Source organism: Mixophyes fleayi, chromosome 3 (assembly GCF_038048845.1).
Source record: "Mixophyes fleayi isolate aMixFle1 chromosome 3, aMixFle1.hap1, whole genome shotgun sequence".
Taxonomy (NCBI): domain Eukaryota; kingdom Metazoa; phylum Chordata; class Amphibia; order Anura; family Limnodynastidae; genus Mixophyes; species Mixophyes fleayi.
This window is the reverse complement of record NC_134404.1, coordinates 206,047,837-206,066,004: the sequence shown is the minus strand read 5'-3', so window position 1 is coordinate 206,066,004 and position 18,168 is coordinate 206,047,837. Positions and strand designations below refer to the sequence as shown.

Here is an 18,168-nt window from a genome sequence, read left to right as displayed (position 1 = left end):
AGGTGGGGGTCTTCTCCCCAGGGGGTCTGCTCCTTTTCATAGCCAGTATCATACAAAGGTTTACTCTCTAATATCAATAACTAAAGTATGCAATGTGCGATCTCTTCGCCGACTGCACCGGACAGCTGCTGATGATTAGGGCTTCAATATGATATCAGGCATGACACCTTTCCTATTACCTAAACCTTTAATAACACTACAATGTACATATAATCACTATATATATATATATATAATCACTATATATATATATATATATATATATATATATATATATATATATATATATATATATATATAGACTAATAATAAACCGAATACTATCTGCTCCTGAATTACAGTGTAACAGAACCAATATGAAATTATATAAATAACTAACTGTTGTAATGCGAGTGTGTGCGTGCGTATTTTACCGTGCGAACGCACCACGTCACGTAACACGTGGCGTACGCTTCGCAATACGCACGGCAAACTAATATTAAACCAATATACTTTCGTTCATCCAATTATACGACTTCAACAGTCCACCCTTTGATAGTACAATAAACTATCACCTTAAAGATGTTATAAGCAGGATCTCAGTACCACGTTTCATTGTTATGTAATACAAATCCCCCTTGGTGTATGTCCACGCTGTTTGTAGATCTAAACAAGTTATCATAAGAGAGTCTTAATCCTCTAAACGACTTCTTTTTTTACTATAAACCGTACACTTCTGGAGCTTGGAGATAACCTTTTGTATGCCCTTCAAGGGTGCAATAAAACACTTAATACATTATTTGGAAAGGTACAAGGTACAGTAGAACGTGTATCAGCTATACAGAATTCTCTACTACAGTTCTTCAAGTTTAACAGGTTCTTCTGTCCAACGCATGTCTTTAAGCTCAGAATACATTTAAACATTTCATGTTCATCAATAGCATCATCCTATGTCTATCAATAATGTCACATGCAATCTCCTTCAGCTTGCGTTCATATACACACATCTAATAATGTCACCAGTTCTTTTCATCAACACTTGTGGGCGGGCTATTGTCTGTTCGTTCTTCCCAGTCTCCCAATACCCAGATTTAACAGTGATCGGCTTGTAAAGCATTGGGAGACTTCAGACTAAGGGACCTAGGTGTCCTACTTTTTCCCCTAGTGACCTCCCACCCATAGTTCGGGTACCTCAAGAATATTTAGTGGAAAGAGAACTAATCCTACTTGATAAAATCACTGAGGTACGCGTGAGCACGCCCAGCACTTTGTTTGGTCTAAAACCTTACCCTCCCAAGAATGATAATCATTCTCAAGGATGCCTGCTCAAGTCCGAATATTACTGGACTGGCATCGCTGGGTGTGTCTCTTTTTTTTTAACTATGGGGTCGCCGTACTTACGGACGTAATGCTACTCAGACAATAGCCCCTCGCACTTTCTCCAAGCTCCAAGGTTTCTAAATTTTCCTTTACCCCTGAATTGAATAGAGTAATTGACCGGACTGATTATGCTACTAACTTCTTCCTCCCCAATACCTCCTTATCATTACCTGAACCAGTCTCTGTCACCAGCTAATAATCAAAAGAATTAACCATCCTGAGAAGAGAATGAAATGAGAGAACACAAAAGAGGAAAAACTACAACTTCATGCTGGACAACAGTCTTAGCCTTTGGCTCAGGTGCTACTAACTGCATTCGAGGCCTTCCAGTACAAACTCATGAGTGCCCTTGGACCCTTCTCTGAGTGTTGGCCCCTCAGCAGTGGGTGGAATGGGCACCAGTGTGTCTCTGCTACCCTTGAAGCCGTGAGGCTGGTAGCCTACACCTGGTACCTGTCTGGCAAATAACCTAAGCTTAAGAAATTACTGCTCCACAACTTACTCTCCTGATCCAACATCCTGACAGTTAGTGTGACCTTTCAGGAAACAGTGTTTTGGACGTTCTCGGTTACTGTCTCACTATTTACCTTCTCTCAAGGTCTAACCTAGCCTCCCAGTTACAATCTCATCTCACGAGGGGTCGAGAACATTTCAAAAACTGACAGGTTAGGAGTCTGCCCAGGGGTGATCTCTTGGTAGCGGGAAAGGACTAGTGGCACTTCAATCAAGTTCCAACTCTTATTCTATTCAATTCATTCTACCGAGTACCACTACTTTATGTTCACACTGGTTTATGGCTAATTGAAAGTATGTGATTTGTTACCACTACTCATACATTATACATCTATTATCAATAACATGAATACCCCTATCATCTATTATAACTCTAGGACTATCACATTGAATAACAAAAGCTTTGAGTATGATACAGTAATACATTAGACACATTTCAATACACCTCTACCCAGACATTTTTCATTGGTACACCTGTGTATACTTGAGGATCCTGCATGGTGGTAATTGGATGACGTGTATTTGTTTTACCTGGAGGAAAACCCATCAGCAGGAGGGATATGGGATGGCTCCATTAGTCTACCTTGTCCATCTCTCCAGAGTCCACCAGACTCCTCACCACATCTCTTCACCTTCCAGACAGTTTATCCCTCAGGTAACACAAATCTTCCTATATTAACCAATATGTGTATGCGTGCATGTGTGTGTGTGTTCACCTTTTTAAAACTAAAACAATACAACAAAAAACAAACAAAACATAGATTTGTTAGCTGTCACATAAAACCCTGTTGTCTATTTGACAGCTATGTTCTCCCTGGTGTGACAGCCCTGTATGGTTGTGCGTGTAAGTGTGGACCTTACTAGCAGCTACTTCAGTTGGTAACTGTGTCACTGTATAAAGTCCTCTATGTAGTGTCCTAATCATGTGCTGGTATTGCTATAAAACGATTTCTCAGTCACCTCAACATCGCCCTCTAGACTAGAAAAATGCTAAAGACCAATGTATATCAATCGATTTTCCCTCTGCCAACTCACATGTCATTCTCAGTACCTCATATTCAGCTACTTGACTAAGTGGGAAAGGCAAAGAGGTCTCTTTCTATAACACTTTCTTCAAATATAACAGTATCCAGTACATGCCTGTCTAACAGTGAAAATTATAAAACATGAAAATTCGACATTTTCTAGGGTTTCACATTATGTCGTATCTTGTGGTAAAAATCCTACTCCAATGTTCTACACAGAGATGCATATCTGTATGCCTATCCTCTAGCAATCTCCTGTCTCCACCCTTTGTGCATCCATAAAAAGGCACATTTTTGTACAGGAGGCACGAACCAAAACAACAAAAAAAACAAAAAAACAAAACAGATATGCAATCTATAAAAAATGAATCGTATTTCCACAACAGAACCTTTCTGCTTAAAAATCAGCAGTTTCTATACACATGAAAACAAAACCCCTGACTGTTTCTGTAACTTATGTCAATCTAGTGTGTGTATCTCTGAATTTGTCTTATGTAAAATCATAAAAATATGTTTTAGCCCCATTGTTGAGACTGTGTCTGATTTTATCTCTACCAGAGCAGAGAGAGAGAGAGGGAAAGAGAGAGTGAGAGAGGGAGCGGGAGAGAGAGAGAAGTAGAGAGAGAGAGGGGGGGAGAGAGAGAAGTAGAGAGAGAGAGAGGGAGGGAGAGAGAGAGAGAGAGAGAGAGAGAGAGAGAGAGAGAGTAGCGTTTGTGTAAAGAATGAGAAATAGGAAAGCAATGAATGATGGGAATACAAAGGTTTGAATACAAACATACATGTAGAAAGGGAGATTTTTACAACAAAATGACAGCTGGATTGGACTCTGACTCTATGGGGAAATGGCTGTATTCATTCCACTGTTTCCCTTAGCTATTTGCTAACTATGACCCCTCCCCATACTTGACTAGGGGTTCTTAACAGTGCAATCCAGTGTCGTCCGTCATTTGTTCATTAAGAACTCGGTATCTCATTGACTACATACCTTTTCAACGGACTTTTCTAACTTATAATAGAGAAATGTAAAAATGTACTCTTAGTGACTCATATTTTCTCTGAAATACATAAAACGATATTTTGGAGCAAAGTATGTACATACTTCATTGTTGGATAATGATTCTCAGCCAAACAAATTATCATGAGTCACTGCAGCCTAAAACAAAAGAGTGTTCCAATTGTCTATTGTTAATTAGTCTTTCAAGAGTAATTCTTCTATTTCTCTATCTCACCCCTTTTAAACACTTGTCTATACTTCTTTTGTGTCCCCTCTATCTGTGAAAAGAAAAACAAGATAGTTATCTTAAAACAGCAAACACAACAAACATTTCTATTCTTTGCCGTCGGCTAGCAATTTAGGAAAACAAACATTTCACAACATAAATGAACAAACAAAATCAACAAAGGTTACCTTTTAGAAATCAGTTTCTTGTACACTACTACTTACCACAGTTTAAACCCCACCTGTTTGTAGGACTACAGGTCTGACCTAACCTCCAGGGTTGACTATGGTTCTCCCCCAAGGCATTGGCTGCTATGAGGTGCACAGGAAACTGTTGAGAAGTCTCCGAGACTTGTGTGCGCCGTCTCTGTGGGTGTCTATGTGATTCCCCCTTAGGTGGGCCAAGTCTCTTTGCTTCGTGTCCCATTTTCTTAGCCTTGGCTCTAATATTTTCTTTGCAATCTTTCCTCAAATGTCCCTTTTTAAGACAGTTAAAACACTTCAAAGATTTCTGTTTCTTTCGTCCCTTATAGTGGTTTTTATAATTCTGAGGTTGTGGATGTAGTTTTTCTAATGCCTGGATACTCAACATCATTAACCTATCACTCTGTGCTTTTTCCTTTTTACATATATTTTTATCATGTTCTATAGCATGCTCTCTAATATCAGTTACCGTGAGACCTCTCCAATTAGGAAAAGAGGTTTGTATCCAGGTCCTTAGATCCTCCCGGAGGCCGTCCATTAGTACTGCAACAGTTACCTCCCTGTAATGTGGATTTACCATTATATCCCATATTCCTGTGTACTTAATAATGCCCGCTAGCGCCCTTGAAAAATAATCAGTTGTATTCTCATTACCTTTTTGTTTGATGTTGCATATTTTGCCCCATTCCACAGTCACTGGAAAATATACGGCCAACTCTTTGATTATACGTCTAATATTATGCTGATTGTTATCCTCAGTTAAGGGTTTATCCTTCTGCAAGCTACAACCCTCAATGAACTTCTGTATATCAGTATCAAGAGGAAGACAAGCTCTAAAAGGCACTCGCCAATCTTTATTAGTAGGTTCATGTGCATTACCTAAATGTCTAATAAATTTCTGACACTTAGCCAAATCTTTTCTAGGATCAGGGAAATCAGACATAATTGTAAATAGTTCCGTCTTAGTCCATGGAGAATACACTGCTACCTGTTTCATGGGAACTACACCATCTCTGTCCGCTTTCCCATTGGGAACTGCTGTTCTGCGGATGGGATATAAGCCTACCAAATCACTCTGTTCTGACCTAGTTGCTGGAATTGCTGTTGCAGTACAATGAATGTCTCCCCCTGTGTTAACCTTTTCATTATTCTCACCACTTTCAGCAGCTGCCCCTGCTGGTGGGACCGTTCCTCTTCTTTGTCCTGAAACATTACTTTTAACATTACTTAAAACACCATACAAGTTACTAGTTACCATTTTTACATTTTTGGTATTGGCTGTACTTCCCGCCCCAACCGAATTTATCGGGGGCGTGTTTGCGCTCAGTTCGCCACGCTTTGCAACGCACACTTCCGGAATGCTTGTTTCCGGTACGCTTACTTCCGCTGAACACGTGTTTTTCCTTACACTCACTTCCGCTGTGCGTTCGCTGCTCTGCCACGTGTTACCTTCCATTTGCCACAATTTTAAACAGCCATCATGTTTAATTCTCGTTTTTGTTGATTTAATCAACCGCACTTTATCTCTAACATTATTTAACACCTCTGAGTCAAGAGTACCTATGTTTGGGAAAGGTTTCACACACTCCCGGGTCATCTTGACCCATTTGTCGCAGTATGCCGTAGCATACGCACCGTATTTATTATACATAACATATTTTGCCGAACCAACCGGCCATTCATTAGGTAGCACAACATGAACTATCTCTAGCGTTTGCTTCGTATCCATTGTGAAAACAACCTATTTCTCAACGCTACACAAAAAGACTTTTACCTGTTCTCCTTTGAAACAGAACTTACTAGAGATTTTTTTTTTATTCATGGACGTTTTCAACAGGCACGTCCCCTTAAGATATCAATGCCCTTCCTAGTTTGAGTACTTTACCACTGTCAGCACCAGATATCAATCAAGAATATCAGTGGTTGCAGCGTATTTCCTCCCACATCTCCCAAATCGCAATCACGGCTGTACTAAATCAACCATGCAGTCCGAACGCACGGCTTACGGATACTAACTATCGGTAAGCTTTGCGATTAATATTTGGGAATGCCGCGAAAACCTGTTATTTTCGCTTCGAGTATGCCATGCATACTCTGTGGTGTCTCTTTATCACCTGCTCTTATTAGAACAGAACACCACTCACACAAAGGTTTCTTTATATCCTGCTCAGCCCTAGAACAGAACCTTTGTTGTCAGGTCACCTTTTTTTTAACATGCCCCGTCAGACACACCTGAACTACAGCGCTATGAATTTTTAAATAGTACCACACTGCCCTCCCAATACTCAATCACGGCCTTGCCATGCGGTCGATTTGCACCGCTCAATGATTCATTATGCGGACCACAGATAACACCGCAATGCTCTGTCCCTTCCAGCAAACAATACCCTTTATCAGTGAATGTCGTGATTAGTATTGGGTGCACGTGCGAAAACCTATAGTTGCCTATAGTTACCAGTATACTTTTTCCTTTATGTATTTATTCACATACATAACATACATAACCTTTGTTTTCTGTACAGAAAATAACTTTCCCAAACAATGGCACTATCTTTTCAGAGACTTTACCAAGTGCTTACAGTATGCATATAACAACTATCAAAACTATTGTTCAACCACGTGGCAAATCTACCGGAAGTTCGCTTACGCACAGCAGGAACTACACATACGCACAGCAATGCAATACACTTTAAAACATAAAACGACAATAAAAAGAAACATTTTTTCTTTCTTGTCCCTAGATTCTAATTAGCGTTCCTTCAGTCTATGCAACAACGGACATTCGGTTTCGCAACACACAGTGAACCACAGGTATTAGACGCATTACGTTCTTTCCTGCTTTATGCGACGCGTCCGTCCATCCACCCTTTGTTGAGGAACCGAATATCGTAAGCGTTGCATACCTGCCGGTAACGTAATTCCTAACTCACGAGCCCCCAAATTATTAAAGTAATTCTATCGTTTTAAAATAATCATTGCCCAATCAATTGAATGTGTGTCCAAAGCACAAAGTAATTTATTTTAGCAGATGTAAATAGTCAACAATTCAATACATTATTATATTATGATAAAGTACAGTACAGCACAGCCAATACCAAAAGATAAGTACATACCAATGCAATCGCTTGCGCACGCTGCGCACCCACCGGACCCGATGGACAATATTCTGTATAGAATATTGTGTCAGAGTTGACTGAGGCCCCAGTGAGATGCAGCTAATATATATACAATCAGTGTTTCATTGTGAACAATAGAGATGACGTAGATTGTTTCTATAGGTCCAGACGTTGGGTGGGTCCAGGCCAGACAGGTAATAGGTTGATTCAATCTAAGGAATCCAAAGGTGGGGGTCTTCTCCCCAGGGGGTCTGCTCCTTTTCATAGCCAGTATCATACAAAGGTTTACTCTCTAATATCAATAACTAAAGTATGCAATGTGCGATCTCTTCGCCGACTGCACCGGACAGCTGCTGATGATTAGGGCTTCAATATGATATCAGGCATGACACCTTTCCTATTACCTAAACCTTTAATAACACTACAATGTACATATAATCACTATATATATATATATATATATATATATATATATATATATATATATATATATATATATATATATAGACTAATAATAAACCGAATACTATCTGCTCCTGAATTACAGTGTAACAGAACCAATATGAAATTATATAAATAACTAACTGTTGTAATGCGAGTGTGTGCGTGCGTATTTTACCGTGCGAACGCACCACGTCACGTAACACGTGGCGTACGCTTCGCAATACGCACGGCAAACTAATATTAAACCAATATACTTTCGTTCATCCAATTATACGACTTCAACACCCATGCTGCTGGTCTTTTGGTTAAAGTGTGACCAGCACAACCTGACATAGCATGATCATCATCATCATTTATTTAAATAGCGCCAACGTATTCCATAGCGCTTTACAATTGGGGACAAACATAGTAAACTAATAAACAAACTGGGTAAAACAGACAAAGAGGTGAGAAGGCCCTGCTCGCAAGCTTACAATCTATGGGACAATGGAAGTTTGACGCATGAGGCTAAGTCTACATTTTGCATTTCGGCCCAGCCAGGCTGCAAAGGTAAAAGTGACTCATAGGCTAAATGATCCTGTTACACAACAATATTGGTCAGGGGGTAGTTGTCTTGTGTGAAATTGTGTAACGGGTGGTAATAGGGTAAGGTAGTGAGGTTAAGTGGGTGGTTGAGGAATATTATAAGCTTGTCTGAAGAGGTAGGTTTTCAGAGAACGTTGATGTTATCCGACATGATGACTGCTGTATCATTATTTTGGCCGTATCAAGATACGCTCAGAGCACATGTTGTTGCAGCTGCATATTTATACTCTATTTATGAGTTGCACATATTTTAAGATATGTGTGACTCAAAATACACATATAAGATCACAATTTTGTGGCCATAGGTTTGCGCCTATGTCCAGGCCGGCATTTGTGGGCTACTCTAAACCAGGTTCTATCTATCTGTCTCTCCCCAGTATTAGTAGTATCACCAAGTTGCCTGCAGTGTTCGCATAAGCTAGTTTGTCTATACTGAAAGCTAACACCTAAAAAGAAGATAACATAAAATGAAGTACAGAATGGGAGTGGGCAGGCCAGAGTGTCCCAAAGCTGCATAGCATTGTTTGTTACTCAAAGCAACCAAACTACACAGAAGGCTTGATGCCAGACAGCACTGAGGTCTTCTAAAGATCACAGGGACCATGTTGTAGAAGCAAATATCAATGGTAGGCAAAGTATATTTAATGGAAGCCAATAGATTGAAAGTGGAATTATACTTTAAGGTCTCATGAATGGATTCATGGAATGAGTTATCACATCATTTGCATTTCACCAACTTTTAGTTTACATTCACCTCCAATTTTAAATATTTCCTTTTCACCAGGCACATTGGTTTGCAATAAATTACCATTATTTTGCTGCAAAAAGACACCATATAGACCAGCATTATGTCAGAGCAGATATTCTGTGTGGTGGTACAATGCTATTTGGGTTCGATCAAAGCAATGTCAAATACGTCTGGTCCATTTTTAATATGAATTCAGTAATTTAAGCTTTATTTGATCTAAACAGGATTTGCTCTGCTGAAAGCTAAATATTGTTAGAACTCAAAAGAATTCCCCACTTGCAAAGCGCTACAGAAATTGCTGGTGCTATATAAATGTTGCTGTTGATTTTCTACAACTCTGCCAGCAAATTACCATAGACTACTATATAGTGCTACTTTTTGTGTGGTGGAGCAATCCTCTGCACTCGTTTACTCAGTGTAATGCTGTTGCAGTGCTAAAGCAGAGTAAAGATCTGATGCACTGTGATAAAATAATACATGGTTTCTAATTGGACGGCCCAAACTAGAAGGTCATCCTTATGTATGTGCCTGGAATAAGGGCTTTATCCTTCACGTAATTATTACCTGTCAATAAAGAGATTCCCTCTTTTAAGTAACACCTTCTCAGAAAGACATCAATACAGCAAATATTGGGATTCACCCCCATGAAAAACCCCATTACCTAAAGCCGAGAGCCAGTTCACACTGTGGTTCTCCACACTGGCAGCCAAAGTCCATCCATAGCTCATAAAAGCGTACTATTGTAGTGCTATGGACAGCATGTAATACACTCAGACATTACAACAAAAATTAGCAACATTACAAGTCTGGTAGAGTGGTCGCCTTCGACAAGGCCAGCATTACTATTAGTCAAGATCTAGATGGTCGCCTAGGGTGCCACAAATTCAAGGGTGACTAATATACTGAGTTATATAATGTCACTTATTCAGTGTTCTTACTTACCCCATGGTGTCTACATACTGGTTGCGAACCACTGACAGAGTCAGTAGCTGGCAGATGTTTACCTCTGAAGCAGCCCGCTGCTACTCCTCCATATTGATAAAGGGCTGACAGTGTGGTCCTGGGCTTTCTGTAAGCACAGTGTCACACTCCCAATCAGAGTGGAGCAGAAGATCCTCTGTCCACATAAGATAAGAAGTGTGTGTGTGTGGAGGAGTGTTCAGTGCAGCAGTAGAGAAAGGCACCAAAGGAGGGAGTGAACAGCTTAGAACACCCAGAAGCCTGTGCTGTCCCTGGCCCTAACACATGATGTAAGGTGGTGACATGCTTTTTTGCGAAGGTGTTGTCCAAAAGTGGACAACTCTTTTAAGCTGAATGTCAGTGAAAGGCGGGCTTAATTGCAGTCCTACTCAAAACAGGTAATCATTTATACTATCTACCTTTAGGAACAAAAACACTGAAGATTAAACTTGATGTTCATCAAAAATACCAGTGTTGTATTCTTCAGTATATAGTGGACAGCATGCACTTGGGTTCAAGAAATTACTCCACCATAAAGCACAGTCAATATATTCCTTTTATTTTAGAAGGAAATGCTGCATCACAGAAAATGAATCAGTCCAGGAAAAACTTAGATGACTCCACAGGCATTCAGTTCACTTGTTACATGCAATTGTAACAAGAAGGTGTAGGAAAACACCAAATAAAAAACAAAACACATAATATATAAATTCCCCCAAGTGCAAGTTGAAACATAAATAAACTCTATTCATAATGTTTTCTTTAATGACAAATATATCTCTCTTCAAATAGAATAATTCATCACAACATTTATCAGCCCAGCAGGAATAGAAATAATGATCTACTAAATTAAAAGTCCTGAGCATATTTTGAGGTCTGCTCTCAAAGGAAATATCAATAGTCCTCCCAGTGGTTCATTATCAAACATATGCTGACTTTACCCAGCCTTACTTCCATATGTTTCAGCCATTTGTTCCATATGCTTCAGCCAACTGCAAAATAAAGGCTTAAGCACTCACATATTGTTTGAAAACATTGTAATTCCCAATTCTATAAAATAGTAAGTCAACCTTCACACTGTTGATAAAACACATTTATATATCCATTCAAATCACTCGGCAGGTGATGATGGTCCAACAGTGTGTAATGGTGTCAAAAAGTTTGCAAGCTTAGGTACATGTATAGCATATATTTAAACGTCAATAGACCAAATCTAGTTATAAGTCAGTTCAACAGTATAGTTATGTCATGGATGAAGAGTAATAATTTAATAGTCACTGATGACGGACCCCAGAGGTTTATAAAACAGTTCTACTTATCAGTGGTGTTCGATGTTGTAAACATGAGTTCTTTTTGGGCTTGGCTTCACAGATTTCCAGGTGGTTCCTGCTTGTAAAAAGAACACTCAGGCTGTGGGCGGTCCAATTTAACAGTCCCCAGCTGCTATAAAACTCTTTTATTAAACTAAAACCTCTCCTCGCTTGTTTGATAATTTATATTCACTAAGCAAAAGCACCTTTGGTAACTAGAACTGTATAACACATTAGCACAGACATAATAATGTTCATATTACTTAATCAAAACACAAAATACATCCCAATTTTTTATGCCGGCAGAAAATATAGCACTTTCATCCCAGACAATTTACTAAAGTAACAAGCCTATAGATTGCCAAAGAATCAATAATGCCATCACTTTAGAAGAAAGTTGGTTACTTCTGTTGAAATTGAGTAGGGATATAGCAAGAGGGTAAATACTAATGCAATTATTTGTTTCAGTTCTATGTCCACAATTAATTTGGATAAATGTGTGGTTAATAAATACAATAAAGAGTGCTAAACAAATAACACAAATACAACTAAATATTAAATAAATTCAGACAATATTTGAAATCACCATTAAATCCTATACATGGGTACAGAATATTAAAAATGCTTGTAAGTGCTTATTAGTAAATATAAGTTAGATCTGGAAGTATATCAAATACAAAGTCCTAGACTAGGCCAATGATAACCTTACCTTGGGAAACAGCAATCCAATATGGAGAGGGCCTGGTTAAGGGTCACAGTGTATAGTTTATATATATATATATATATATATATATATATATATATATATAGCAAAAAAACAAGATACAACAAATGGCGCTTTGTAACAAATCACCAAAAGTCCAGCAAACAAAAAGTCTATGTTCTTCTCAATAAACACTTCCCATGTGCGGGTGGCCGCCAATCTTCCTTAACCAAGCGGTGTAGCATGGAAACAACCTATAGAAGAAAAATGGAGGAAGAGGCGCACAATAGTGTAGTATGTTGGTAAAATGTTGGGATCACACAGAAACCCACAATAGGACCAGGAACACCAGTGGAGAAGAAACCAGCAAATGAATGCTGTAATCAAACACCCAATGTAGAGATACAAGTTACAACTTAATCTCAAATAAAGGTGGCTATATTCACAGTATTTCCATATAATATATGTGAAAACACCCAGGACACATTTATGTAGATATATGCGTACCAGATAGCGAAACTTTACAGCTTGTTGATGTAGATATCCTGCAGCTCATCAGAAACAGGTTACATGACTGGATACACAACTGTCAGCCTCAGAAATAGGGCACACAAGGGACCATAGATGTGATATCAAAATAGTACACTTTAATAATAAAAATGTAGTAACTTACAATTCAAGTAACAAACACAGGGATCAACTCCCAATGCAGTGTAATGGCAGTAACAGCTTCTCAACGCGTTTCGTCTGTCTCCACAGACTTCATCAGGAGAAAAAAAGTCTTTTGGGTGTTTGATTACAGCATTCATTTGCTGGTTTCTTCTCCACTGGTGTTCCCGGTCCTATTGTGGGTTTCTGTGTGATCCCAACATTTTACCAACATACTACACTATTGTGCGCCTCTTCCTCCATTTTTCTTCTATATATATATATATATATATATATATATATATATATATATATAACATTTTTTACACATACATACACAGTGCTTTTTTTGGGAGGAAAAAAGGTACCGGAACTCACATCACGTAGTCACTCACAGTACATACAGCAACACCCGTCAGTTGTGTAACGAAACATAACGGTTTCTGCTCGCAGTAAGCACTCAGCACACAACCACATGACCAATCACAAGCTGAGCAGCGCCATAAGCCAAGCAGTGCCATCACAACCAGCGTGAACGAAGTACGCATGCATCGGACTTGACACACAAGCAGCCCGCATGCACCGTTTTAACGATTTTGCCACCGACAGGGCGATTCAAGTCCATGTGTACTAAACATCAAATTTTCAAAAGTTACTTTTAAAACTTGGAAAATCCGTGGAAGAAAGGTTCCGGTGAGTTCTATGACAAAAAATAATAATAATTTTATATATATATATATATATATATATATATATATATATATATATATATATATATATATATATATATATATACATATACACATATACACACACACACGCAAAATTGTGAAATATTAATACATAAAAAAAACACTTCATTCTGCACGTCACTACCTGATGTTCTCTTTTGCTTGTTCTTGGAGTGTTGTCAGTTGGCTGGCTTCTGGAAACTTGGGAGTCCTGTGTTTAAAATGTGCAGAAATTGTATTATAGTGCAACATTTTAACAAACCCTGAATGATTCAAACTCATCATTCCATTATAACCATATAAAAACAACCCCCTAGTACATATATAGACAATAAAATATATGAAAATTATTTACAATCATATACTAACACCGCCACACAATACAGAGATCATGCCCCCCACAAGCTATTATTTCATCAGCTCCCCCCACCAGCCACTACATCCCCCCAGCCAGTTGCATCAATCCCCACCAGAAGGTTTATGACCCCCACCATCCATTTCATCACCCACCCACTCATTTGATAACCCCCCCCCCAGTGAATTCATTAACCCTCCCCTCCTCAAATCATTAAACCCCCCCTAATGGTTGATCAGGCCCTGAATTTGGAACTTAAGTTCTTGTCTTGCTTACCCTGTAGGAACAAGAAAAGTCTCCAATTAACAGGGCTCATTAACATCCTCCTCAATTAATTCACACTTCCTTAAATACCTTGATCCTCTATATAGCGTAGTTCAGCTATTAAGTATTGCGCTTGAGCAGCCGACAGGCATCTCCAACAGATAGCAATAAGATCACTCTGGCTAATGCAGTTAAGTGCCTTGATCCTATGTGTAGCACTACAGCAAGTGTGTTTAGTTTAACTCTCAAATGAGGTGGTTTTTCAATGTGAACTAAAAGGAGAAGTCCTTATAAACTTTAATGGATAAAAGTGTGAGATTATGTGACGATGTTCCAGTGTATAATAGATGGAAAGAAAATAACAGTAACATAACATGCAGGCAGGAGTTAATACAATAATGCAAACATGTAGAAATTCAATATAAATAATAATGATAATAATGTATTAAAGATATAGGATTCCTTTGATATAGGTATTAACGGATGTGCCAAGGTGACTATTCTATGCAGGGAACTAAAATGTTTAGTCTGTATTTCTAAACTTCAATGGTATTGGTGGTATATCACTGGTCCCAGTAGCCTAACCGAAAAACTGATTCTTACTGCTTGTTGAGTGGTATTTGTCAGAATAAATAAATATATTTGTCAAAAGAAAATTTATATATGAATTGTAAATACAACTCTAGTAACTTACACTAAGGATTCAGGATTTGCATAAGTATAATAGCAGTGCTGCCACCCGGGTGGTGGCGATTGAGTGGGGGTGGAAGGAAAGGAAAAGGAAGTCCGCAACCCTGTGTTTGTGATGCCGTCCCATCGTAAACTCAGTGGTGCAGCCACAGGTCAGTACAGAGCCTGTGATTGGCAAAAGGTTTCCAGCAGAAAAACACCGGAGAGTGGTTAGTGTGTAACATTAAGCGTTTCGGCAATACTTTGACTTCTGCAGGGGATTTACTATGCGGTGATAGGAGAGAGGGGATATTTACAGGGAGTATGGTAAAGTTACTTTAATTGATCATTTTAGGTGAGATAAATAGTTGTCATTATGTAAGGAGCAAACTGTCTGTGTGGCACGGTAATTCTAAACATTAAAATGTGTATACTTTGCATATTCAATAGTTTTCTCTTACCTGCCTACAATACATAGGAACTCCAGTCATCCACCCTGGATTCATACTGACACATACTTTTGAGGTCAATTATTGCTTAGAGATACAAAGCACCACTATGTGAACTTGATTTTCACCCATCTCCTTGGTGGGAGAAACACACCAGACAATATCATTTTAATCTGTAAAGGCTCTCAGGAATCACTAACTAAATTTACCAATAAAACATTTCAAACCTGTAAATTATAACAGTTTCATAATAGCTACCAGCAACCACCACCCTAACTGTCTCAATAATATAACAATGGAACAGTCCACCAGATTGAGGAGAAACTGCTCAAACTTTGATATCTTCAATAAACAAGGAGTTTTAAACAGACAAATTCAAATAGAAAAATACAAAACATCAAAAGATAGAAGAGTCATTCACGAAAACTATGTCAATCAACAGAGAAACTCAAGTAAACAAACAGCAATTAAACACCATCACAAGCAATCAATTTTATACCATGTTGGCTGCACGATGGCTTAGTGGTTATCAGTTCTGCTGCACTGCACTGAGGTCATGAGATTGATTCCCAACCATGGCCTTAACTGTGTGGAGTTTGTATATTCTCCCCGTGTTTGCGTGGGTTTCCTACTGGTGCTCCAGTTTCCTATCCACACTCCAAATATATACTGATAGGTTAATTGGCTGCTATTAAATTGCCCTTAGTGTGTGTGTGTGTGTGTGTGTGTGTGTGTGTGTGTGTGTGTGTGTGTGTGTTTCTCCACAATGAACTAAAATCCTACATAAAAAAAAATCTCCCAAAGCACACTAGAAATATAAAAAAAATTAAATAAACTATAAATTATAAACACATACATCGATCTGCCACAAAATTAAAACCCCCTGCCTAATATTCTATAAGTCCCCACAAGAGCTCTGAATGTAAACTGTGATATCTGGCACCAAGACTGGGGGCTCCATGTCTCAGACATGTTTTTCCAGCACATCAACAGATGCTAGATTGGATTGGGGTCTGGGGAATTTGGAGGCCAAGTCAACACCTTGAACTGTCATGTACATCAAACCATTCCTGAAATTTTTTTGCAGTGTATTGGGGTGCATTATCCTGCTGAAAGAGGCTACTGCTATCATGGAATACTGTTGCCATGAAGGGGTGTACTTGGTCTTCAACAATGTTTAGGTAGGTGGTGCGTGTCAAAGTAACATCCACATAATTGCCATGTGACCCAAAGTTTCCAAGCAGAACTACCTCCGCCACCTTGCTTTCTTCCCACAGTACATAGTGGTGCTATCTCTTCCCCAGGTATACAATGCACATGCACCCGGCCATCCACATAATGTAAAAAAAAAAAACCGTGATTTATCAGACCAGGCCACCTCCTTCCATTGCTTCATGATCCAGTTCTGGAAGTCACATGCCCATTGTAGGCACTTTCTATAGTGGACAGGGGTCCGCATGGGCAATCTGACTGGTCTGCACTGACACAACAAGTTGTAATGCACTGTGTGTTCTGACACCTTTCTATCATAGCCAGCAGTAACTTTTTCAGCAATTTGTGCTACAGTAGCTCTTCTGTGGGATTGGACCGAGACGGTCTAACCATTGCTTCCCACATGAATTAATGAGCCTTGGACCACTTTCGGTTATTACTAACCACTGCATACTGGGAACACCTCACAAGACCTGCCCTTTTAGGCTTTGAAGATGCTATGACGCAGTCCACTAGTCATCACAATTTGGCCCTTGTCAAAGTCACGCACATTCTTATGCTTGCCTACATTTTCAACAAATCAACTTCAAGAACTGGTTGATCACTTGCTGCCTAATATATCCCACCCTTTGACAGTTACCATTGTATTGAGATAATCAATGTTATTCACTTCACTTGCCAGTGGTTTTAATGCTGTGGCTGATCATTGTAGACTTTCCATTACAAAATTCATCAGAACTGCAATCCCTATGGTTTACAGTTTTTAGGTATTCAGGAAGTCATGAGAAACTGGAGAGACTTTCATCCTATCCAATTCATTAAAAACATTATTTAAATAGAGTCCAAATGTAGTTACACACTAAAAACATTAGCATTATGCACATGATCAACCATTGGCTGCTTATACCCTCATCATTTAACACAATTCTACTAAATACAGTTCTGATTGTAGAGTGACCATTTATTGTCTCTCCTTAACACCATCTGCAGTTCTCCTTCTTTGTTTAAATATTTATTATCTAAAAACATCCTTATCTATTCAACTTTAAATCAGTATATACTATTAACAAAGATGTACGTACTTATTTATTCCTTGTTATACAACTTTGTATATTTCACCATATAGTCCATCATATCCCTTATTATGATTCATGTGTACTCAATATTGAATAGTGTAATTTGATAACACATGTCTTGAGGTTGTAATTAAGTATCAATTAGTTGTAGGGCCTGATTATCCAAAAGGCTGACTAGGTTGCTGAATAAGGTGCTAGGCTTAAGGAAAAGCACAACATTTTTTGGGGTGCAAAATCGTGACAGGAGAAGTATAAACTGAAATTCGTTTTAAAATATTAGAGAAAAATGGTACTACAAATTAAAAAGAAAACATGAAAATAAAAATGTTGTAAATTTATTAATCTTGAACCCTCAGTAGTGCTTACTAATGCCTCCATTTTGCTATAGTTGTGATCATACCGAAAATTAAATGTGTGACAAAGAATTCCAGGAGCCTTTAAAAAAGTCAAGTGGTGTTTACATTAAGGATGGGTTTGTTTTCGCCCTACCGTGTATTAGCCTGGCATGAAAGGTGAGGGGGGCATTACAAGCATATTAGCCTATTTAGGCTAATATGCTTGCAATGCATCCTCACCTA

General features: G+C 38.7%; 1 long non-coding RNA gene across 1 annotated transcript in view; it reads right to left on the bottom strand.

Annotated features, from left to right (window-relative positions):
* Positions 1-9,950, bottom strand: part of LOC142142861 (uncharacterized) — a 31,730-nt gene extending 21,780 nt beyond the window's left edge. Inside the window, exon 1 of the long non-coding RNA XR_012689366.1 lies at positions 9,875-9,950. This is a non-coding gene — a long non-coding RNA (uncharacterized LOC142142861). The remainder of the gene's footprint in view (positions 1-9,874) is intronic.
* Positions 9,951-18,168: the final 8,218 nt, after the last annotated feature.